Below are 10,136 nucleotides of genomic sequence, written 5' to 3'. Positions count from 1 at the left end.
GTATTTGTGAAGCAGATAATGAGTGACCTGGACAGACTTCAAGGGGAACTTGCATATAGGCCCGCGGCGAGACCGAACGATGTCCCGCGGGCACCAGGAGCTTTAATGTATTCATGATTTTCTTTTGAGTCTGTATTTCCTTTTCATTAAAAGTCAGTCAGTTGATTGAGTCTGTATTTTTGTTTGAGCTAGAATAGGGATGGTGGAGTCTGTAGTTCTTTTCTGCATCAGAGTCTGGTAGTTGTTTAGTCTTTCCGCTTTGAGTCTCTGTAATAGATGTAGTTGCTATCAATAAAATTGAAATTCCCAAAAAATATTTTGCTTCTACTTTACATTTATTCGTCACGAACTACGCTTGATCTGATTCACGCGGGGTCGTGATACGTAGGCAATCTCCATAGGATTCGACCGTAACCAAATAATAAAATAGAAAAATAGGAGAGAAAATGCAAAATGAGAGAGCGGCAAGAAACAATGGAAAAATAAAAAGGAAGTGGCACATAGAAATAAGGAAACGCTGGGATGACGCATGCAACCAAGCAAAGGCATAATAGAAATGGTTAACCGCTTAGGTGCATTCATTCCCCAATGTGCGGTCATCTATCTGTTAATGCCCTAACCGCTAACAAAGTTGTTGTTGATGAGTCCAGGAAAGTTGTTAAGTTGACCGGCTTTCTGGCAACCCATCCCTACAACACCCGCTCTAAGGATAAGTCAAACATGGTCAACCAGGAATTGGAAGCAAGCATTGTCGACCCGTCTAGGGAGGAGGAAGTAGTGGACGTTAATGCAATGAAGGAGAAGATGTATAAACTGAAGCAACAAATGGCCGAGATGTACCAGGCCTGGTCGAAGGGACATCCACCACCAGCCTATCCTGCTAACCCCGCCTACCTCCTACCACTAGCTCAGCCTCAAGATCCTCCCATAGTGAACTCATCTCCGGCTTTTCCTACTTACCAGTAGTACTACGGAACCACCTCTCAAACACCACCACCTCCACCACCCAAACAAATTCCATGCCCTCCACCACCAACTACTCCTGTGTTTGTGGCTCCCCCACCTGTCGCATTACACAGGTCTTCTAGCGAATCTTTGTTCCAAACCCATAACAACCAGTATTATCTACCCGAAGCCACTTTTAAACCACCAGAGCCATGCTCTTACACTCCCCGTCTTGATCTCTCAGCTGAAGAAGAAAAGCCTCCCAAAAACCCTGAGCAAGAGGAGATGATACGGAAGGTTAAGAGCTTAGAACAGTCATTCCGAAATATGCAGGGGCTCGGAGGACAAGTGAGTGTAGCCTACAAGGACCTGTGCCTGTTTCCTGATGTCCAGTTGCCAGCAGGATTCAAGTTACCCAAGTTTGACTTATATGATGGACATGGTGATCCGGTGGCCCACTTAAGGGGGTTCTGCAACAAAATGAGGGGAGCTGGGGGAAGGGACGAGTTATTGATGGCTTACTTCAGTCAAAGTCTAAGTGGAGCAGCCTTGGAGTGGTACACACGACAGGATCATGCTCGATGGTACACTTGGGACGACCTGGCCCAAGCATTTGCATGTCATTTTCAGTACAATCTCGAAATTGTCCCGGACCGTCTGTCACTGACTAAAATTGAGAAGAAGCTCGGAGAAAGCTTCAGAGAATATGGTTTCCGGTGGAGAGAGCAGGCGGCAAGAGTCGATCCTCCAATGAAAGAGAGCGAGATGGTTGATTATTTCCTACAGGCATTGGAACCCACCTACTATGGTCACCTGGTGTCAGCAGTGGGAAAATATTTCAACGAGGTCGTGAAAATGGGAAGTATGATGGAGGAGGGTCTCAAGTCTAACAAGATTATGAGCTATTCGGCGATCAAGGCAACTACCCAGGCTATTCAGAGCGGCACTGGAGGAGTATTGGGAAAGAAGAAGAAAGAAGAGGTTGCAGTACTGGAATCGAGATCTTGGTCCAGAGGTCCATCACCATATTATCACCAACCTTGCCCTCACCCCCAAACCTACCCACACACCCCATATGGCCCACCGCAACACTATTACCCACCTCCTGTCCCCAATTTCTTTGTCCACCATGCCCAGACATACCCCCAACCTCCTACCCATGCGCAATGACGCGCACCCACCCCACAAAATGCTTACTCAGCTCAAGGTACCTACCCACCCCCGAGAACCAACAGAAATCCCACTGGAAGCGGTTTTCGACCTAACCCTGCATTTAAGAATGATAGGCTGCAAAAGAAGAAGACTTTCACTCCCTTGGGTGAATCTTACACTAGCTTATACCACAGATTGAGACAGCTGGGCATGTTGAGTCCGATTGAACCCAAATTTCCAAATCCTCCCCCAAGGAATCTGGACCACTCTGTGAGTTGTGAGTATTGCTCAGGTGCGCCGGGACATGACACAGAAAAATGCTGGCACTTGAAAACGGCCATCCAGGAGCTCATTGACACCCGCCGAATTGAAGTGCAAGCCCCAGAAACGCCTAACATCACCCAAAATCCATTGCCAACCCATCACGAGACCCATATGATTGAGCTAGTCCAAAAGGGAGAGCATAGGAAGCCTTCACAAACTGTAATGATGATCAGGGCTAGTGAGGATAGATCAAATGAGAAACTAACAAGGGGGAGAGCATTGATCAAGGTAGAAGAGATAGTTAGCAAACCGGTTGTGGTAGTAAAGAAGGAGCTTTTGAGTAGTGTTGCAGAAAAACAAGAACCAGCTAAAGTGGTAGTGTCGGGGGCAGCTGTCAAGCCCGTTGTGATTGTAAAAGGGGCTCGCGCAGAGCCGGTTATCATCAAGCCAATGACTCAATTACCAGTAATCAGTCAATTACCAGTAATCAGTAAAAATGTCGTCCCATGGAATTACGACCGAATGACAGTGACATATAAAGGGAAGGAGGTCAAGGAAGAAGTTTGTGAAACCCATGGGCTGACTCGCTCAGGAAGATGCATTGCTCCTGACGAGCTGAGAAAGGCTAAAATCACCAAAGATAATCCAGTACCAGTAAAGAAAGCTATAACTGAAGAAGAGGCAGAAGAATTCTTGATGAAGATGAAGGCACAAGATTATTCCATTGTAGAACAGTTGAGAAATACCCCGGCACAGATCTCATTGCTATCATTACTGATCCACTCAGATGAGCACCGCCAAGCATTGATGAAAATTTTGAATGAAGCCCATGTTCCTGATAAGACTTCTATGAACCATTTAGAGAAAATAGCAAACAAGATTTTCGAGGTCAACAGGGTTACGTTTTCTGATGATGAGCTGCCTTTGGAAGGCACTGAGCATAATAGAGCACTCTACCTCACGGTGAAATGTGAGGACTCTGTGGTCACCCGGGTGCTAGTTGATAACGGGTCCAGTGCAAACATTTGCCCTCTTTCCACCCTGGAAAAGTTAAAGGTGGACAGTGAGAGAATCCACAAAAATAGTATTTGCTTGCCAGGATTTGATGGAGGAGGCAAGGACACAGTCGGGGATACAGTGTTGGAACTGACGATAGGTCCGGTTGAATTCACTATAGAGTTCTAGGTGCTCGACGTGGCCGTCTCTTACAATCTCTTATTAGGCCGACCCTGGATCCATGCAGCAAAAGCAGTGCCATCTACCTTGCACCAGATGGTTAAATTCGAGTGGGACAGGCAAGAGATTGTGGTGCATGGAGAAGATAGCTCGTGTACTCTGGGTGGTGCCATTGTGCCTTTCATAGAAGCTGAAGACGACAAAGGTCTATGGGTTTATCAAGTCTTTGATACGGTATCAGTTGAAAAGATCCCGGAAGGGAAGTGTATTCCTGTGCCAAAGGTAGCTGCTGCATCCGTCATGGTTGCGTCGGAAATGCTGAAGAACGGATTTGTACCTGGAAAAGGCTTGGGTGCTTCTTTACAAGGCATCGTACAACCCGTATCCCTTCCTGCAAACCTGGACACTTTTGGTTTAGGCTTCAAGCCCACTGCTGCAGACATAAGGCGAGATAGAAAAATAAAAAAGAAAGCATGGACCCTTCCAAAACCTATCCCCCGCCTTTCCCGTTCCTTTGTCAGGCCTGGTACTAAGAAGCACCTAGCAACAGCAATGCCCAGTGGTGTGGTTGATCCCGACAAGGAGTTGATCGAAAGGTTTGAAAAGCTGTTTGATGAGGTGAATGTGTTGGAGGCTGGAGAAGGTCCAAGCAAGGCAGATGTTCAGTTTGTGGGGCCTCAGGCAAAGCTTAAAAATTGGGAAGCAACTCCCCTTCCTACCTGGAGGGAGTCTTGGTAGTTAGTTATGATTTCCTTTCAGTTTAATCTGGATTATTTCCAAGGTTGTAATTCGGATGCTATGTTCCGTCCGTTTGGATGAGTTAAACCTTGTTATCGTAAATATTAATGAAATGCAATTTTCCTCCTTTTTCATTCCTGATAGTTTTTATTTTGTCTTTCTTTTCTTTCTTGTACAGTCCCTTTTACGCTGGTTTCAGTGATATGTCATGCATAAGGAGTCTCCAGCCCAGTCTTTAATGCCAATCTAACTCAGACATAATAATACAAGAAATTGAGTGTGATGACGAAATAGAATATGATGATGAGGAAGTTTTTGAGGAAATTAGTAAAGAATTAAGCCATTTTGAAGAAAAACCTAAACCTAATCTGAATGACACAGAGGCAATCAATTTAGAGGATCAGGAGAATGTGCGGGAAACAAAAAATAAGTTTCCATTTGGAACCTCAGCTCAGAGAAGAGATAATTAAAGCACTGTTTGAGTACAAAGATGTTTTTGCATGGTCATATTACGACATGCCAGGTTTGAGCACCGATTTGGTGGTCCACAAATTGCCCACCGACCCAGCATGCCCTCCTGTCAAGCAAAAGCTAAGGAACATTAGTGTGAAAATCAAAGAAGAGGTCACCAAGCAGTTTGAGGCAAAGGTCATCCGGGTCACGCGGTATCCCACCTGGTTAGCCAATGTTGTGCATGTGCCAAAGAAGGATGGCAAGACCAGAGTGTGCGTAGATTACCGTGACCTCAATAAGGCGAGTCCAAAAGACAACTCCCTCTACCAAATATCCACATATTGATTGACAATTATGCTAAACATGAGATTGGTTCCTTCGTGGATTGATATGCGGGCTATCACCAGATTTTGATGGATGAGGAGGATGCGGAAAAAATGGCATTCATCACTCCCTGGGGAACATATTGTTATAGGGTCATGCCATTTGGGTTGAAGAACGCAGGGGCCACGTATATGAGGGCGATGAACACCATGTTCCATGACATGATACATCGGGAAATTGAGGTCCATGTAGACGACGTGATCATAAAGTCGAGGAAACAATGTGACCATGTCAAGGACTTGAGGAAATTCTTCCAGAGACTCCGCAGGTATAACCTCAAACTTAATCCCGCAAAGTGAGCATTTGGAGTCCCATCTGGGAAGTTGTTGGGGTTTGTGGTAAGTCGGCGCGGTATTGAGTTAGACCCGTCCAAGATCAAAGCCATTCAGGAGCTACCGCCGCCAAGGAACAAGAAAGAGGTGATGAGTTTGCTTGGCAGGTTGAATTACATCAGCAGGTTCATTGCACAGCTTACAACGACTTGCGAGCCCATTTTTGTGCTGCTAAAGAAAGATGCTGCGGTCAGATGGACGGATGAATGTCAAGCAGCATTTGACAAGATTAAAGAGTATTTGGCTAGTCCACCTGTGTTGGTCCCGCCGGAGCCAGGAAGACCCTTGATCTTTTATCTGACAGTTTTGGATAACTCTTTTGGGTGTGTACTGGGGCAGCATGACATCACATGAAGGAAAGAGCAGGCAATTTACTACCTCAGCAAGAAGTTCACATCATATGAGGTGAAGTACACTCAACTTGAGAGGACGTGTTGTGCCTTAACCTGGGTAGCGCAAAAGTTGAAACATTACTTGTCAGCATATACCACCTATCTCATCTCTCGGTTGGACCCATTGAAGTACATTTTTCAGAAGCCCATGCCCACAAGGAGGCTGGCGAAATGGCAAATCTTGCTTACGGAGTTTGATATTGTCTACGTGACCCGGACTGCAATAAAAGCACAAGCGTTGGCTGATCATTTGGCCGAGAACCCAGTTGATGATGAATATGAACCTTTGAAAACATACTTCCCCGATGAGGAGATAATGCATGTTGAAGAATTAGAACAAGTCGAGAAGCCAGGATGGAAACTGTTCTTTGATGGAGCTGCTAATGCCAAGGGTGTCGGGATAGGAGCAGTACTGATTTCTGAGACAGGGCAACACTACCCTGTCACTGCTCAACTTCGTTTCTATTGCACCAATAGCATGGATGAATACGAGGCATGTATCTTGGGTTTGAGATTGGCTATAGACATGGGTATCCAGGAAATCTTGGTCATGGGTAACTCGGATCTTCTGGTACACCAGATTCAGGGTGAATAAGAGACACGAGATTTGAAGCTCATACCATACCGGCAGTGTTTGCATGAACTTTGTCAACAGTTTCAATCAATAGATTTCAGGCATATTCCAAGGATTCACAATGAGGTTGCCGACGCTTTGGCCACTTTGGCGTCAATGTTGCATCATCCAGACAAGGCTTATGTGGACCCGTTACAAATTCAGGTCCGAGATTAGCATGCCTATTGTAACATGGTGGAAGAAGAGCTTGATGGTGAGCCGTGGTTCCATGATATCAAAGAATACCTCCGGATGGGAGTGTACCCAGCATAGGCTACAGGGGATCAAAAGAGAGCAATTTGACGCTTGGCAAGTGGTTTTTTCTTCAGTGGAGGAGTGTTGTACAAGAGAACCCCAGATCTTGGATTATTGAGATGCATGGATGCTAAACATGCTACAGTTATCATGGCCGAGGTACATGCGGGAGTTTGTGGACCTCATATGAGTGGATATGTATTGGCAAAGAAGATTGTCCGAGCGGGTTATTATTGGCTTACTATGGAACGGGATTGCATCAGTTTCGTACGCAAGTGTCATCAGTGTCAGGTACATGGAGATTTAATTCATTCTCCACCATCTGAATTGCATACAATGTCGGCACCATGGTCGTTCGTTGCTTGGGGAATGGATGTCATTGGGCCGATCGAGCCAGCAGCATCAAATGGGCACAGGTTTATTATGGTAGCTATTGATTATTTCACTAAGTGGATGGAGGCGAAAACTTTCAAGTCTGTGACCAAGAAGGCAGTGGTCGATTTTGTGCATTCGAATATCATCTGTCGGTTTGGGATCCCGAAGGTAATCATCACAGACAATGGGGCAAATCTGAACAGTCATTTGATGGCAGAGACATGTCAGCAGTTTAAGATCACGCACCGCAACTCCACCCCATATCGTCCTAAAGCGAATGGAGCGGCCGAAGCAGCTAACAAGAACATCAAGAAAATACTTCGAAAAATAGTAGAAGGGTCCAGGCAATGGCATGAGAAGTTACCTTTCGCCCTTTTAGAATATCGCACTACTGTCCGCACTTCAGTAGGGGCGACTCCTTATTCACTAGTGTATGGCACTGAAGCAGTAATACCCGCAGAGGTTGAAATCCCGTACCTTCGGATTATTGCCAAGGCAAAAATTGATGATTTTGAATGGGTCAAAGTCCGCTTGGAACAACTGAGTTTGATTGATGAAAAGAGATTGGCAGCAGTATGTCATGGTCAGTTGTACCAACAGAGAATGGCAAAAGCATATAACAAGAAAGTGCGTCCGCGGAAGTTTGAAGTAGGGCAATTGGTGTTGAGGCGTATCTTACCTCATTGGGCTGAGGCAAAAGGATAGTTCGCCCCGAACTGGCAGGGGCCATTTGTTGTAACCAGAGTGTTGTCCAATGGCGCATTATATTTGACAGATGTGGAAGGAAAATGTGTAGAAATGGCTATCAACTCTGATGCAGTCAAGCGATACTATGTATGATTTCTTGGTTTAATTGTACTCTATTGTATTTGGCATATTTTTGAGATTGAAATGACGAAGGCATTTTGTTCTGCTATCCAAACACTTTATCCTTTGTTACCCCTTTTGAGCCTCATTTACTTTCTTTCGTACCCCTCTTTCGGAATGAATAACAACTCGGAAGCTTGAGCAAGGAAAATCAGTGAAGAAACAAGAAAACACAGTCCAACGGAAGGAAAAGGAAAAGAAGAAAGAGAAAAAAAAGAAAAAAAAGAAAAAAAAGAAAAGGCAAAAAAGAAGAAAAAAAGAGAAAAATGAAAAAAAGAAAAGAAAGAAAAAAAATGAAAAGAAAGAAAAGAAAGTAGAAGAAAAGGAAAGATTGCAACAACAAAGTAATTTCTATGACCTGAACTACGTTCGACTTAATCCCGAAAGGGTACGTAGGCTGCCTCTCCCTGAGGTTCAGTCACACCAAAACAAAATCCCATAAGTCTCCACGAAGGAAACTGGGGCAGTAGTTGTGGTTATGCAAGAAATTTGATTCCGAAGGTTGTAACTGTGAACCTATATTGAATTGTTTTAGAGCCTTTGATACCCTTTCTTTCTAACCCTATCCAAAAGCCTGCATTACGATCCAAAGAAAGACCTTTTGATCAATCTTCAGGAAGTGCCAATACGAGCAAGTAAAAGTGATTCACGTCAGGGGCAACACTCCAGTGCTAGAAAAAATGATAAAAATGAGAGATTCTTATTGGTGAAAACCCTCACGGGCACCGTAAGGCGAAGTGAGTCGAGAGAAATAAAAATGAGAGAGTCTTATTGGTGAAAACCCTCACGGGCACTGTAAGGCGAAGTGAGTTGAGAGAAATCAAAAATGGGAGAGTCTTATTGGCAAAAACCCTCACGGGCACCGTAAGGCGAAGGTGAGTTTTTCAGACAGGCAAATGAGGCGCGTCTGTGGTCAAAAGCTGCTCAAGACATTGCAGGACGAGCAAGATTTGGGTTTGGGTATGTGGCAATCGAAAGTTGATTGGTTAGATAGACTGGGCTGGTCAATCCAAATGCATGGCATACTCAATGGTACCAGTTGTTCCACTCATATAAGTCTCATTCTCTTCTTTCTTCATTACAAATCATCCGTTCCCGGATTCTCTTTATCCTTAACCCTCGAGGTCGTTGCATTTCATTCTTTCAAGGTCTATCTTTAAGATGTTTCAGTGTCAGTTCTGTTCGAAACAAAAGGAAGGAATGTCAAGGCTAACTACCAGCTTCCTAGTTGTTCAGACAGGGCCAGAGTATATCAAAGATGTCAAAAAGCAAAGTAAGTCATGAAGGACCACTGGAAGTGTCGTCGGTGGATTAATCGATAATTGTGGGGAAGAAGCAAAGTTTCAAAAGAGGGGTCAGAAACACAAAAACAACAATATGGGATAGAACACTTGGGTCATCAGAGTCAAAGGGTTGAAAATCGGTCAGGAAGTCGAGGGGATTCAAGGCAAGGCCAGGAAAGCGGGACGGAGTGAAGCCCAACAGCAGGGATGTACCTAGAAGGAATGCTAGCAACTAGACACCATTTTTAAAATTGACAAGATTTTTCTTTGATTGAAACAGGGGCAGAAATTTCGGAGAAACCCTCCAAAAGGAAAGGTAGCACCCAAACAGGTATGACTGGAAACTCTCAGGACCCTCCTGGAAAATGGGACTTAGTTTAAATCTCAAAACAATCATGAGTAGCATAATCTAGCATAAATGTACGCCAAGGAACATAAGTTGGTTTCAAAGTTGCCTGTTTAAGATAGGATTCAATTCGGAGTTGTCAGGATCCTCCTGAATAATGGGACACTGTTTTAAGACCTCCTTTAAGTAACAAGATACTGTGTAGGATAGTATAATTCAGCCGTAGAATTGGCATACTTAAGATGAGACTTGAATTTTGATTTTCAGGACCCTCCTGGATAATGGGACGTAGTTTTAAGGTCTGCTTAGATAACAAGATATCGATAACAAGGTCCGCTTAGGTTAAAATTATTTTTTTTAACTAGAAGTTGTCAGGACCCGTATGGATAATGGGAAGTAGTTTAAGACCTTTTAGACAACAAATGTAGTGGTAGTAATACCTTTGGAAGATATAACTTATGTTCGTAATCAGGACCTCCCTGGATAATAGGACTTAGCTTTCACATTCTTATAATAGTTGGTAGAATAATTCAATTTAACACTCACATCTGTGCCCAGCCA

This window comes from Nicotiana attenuata, unplaced genomic scaffold (genome assembly GCF_001879085.1).
Source record: "Nicotiana attenuata strain UT unplaced genomic scaffold, NIATTr2, whole genome shotgun sequence".
Classification (NCBI taxonomy): Eukaryota; Viridiplantae; Streptophyta; class Magnoliopsida; order Solanales; family Solanaceae; genus Nicotiana; species Nicotiana attenuata.
This window is presented reverse-complemented; position numbering follows the sequence as displayed.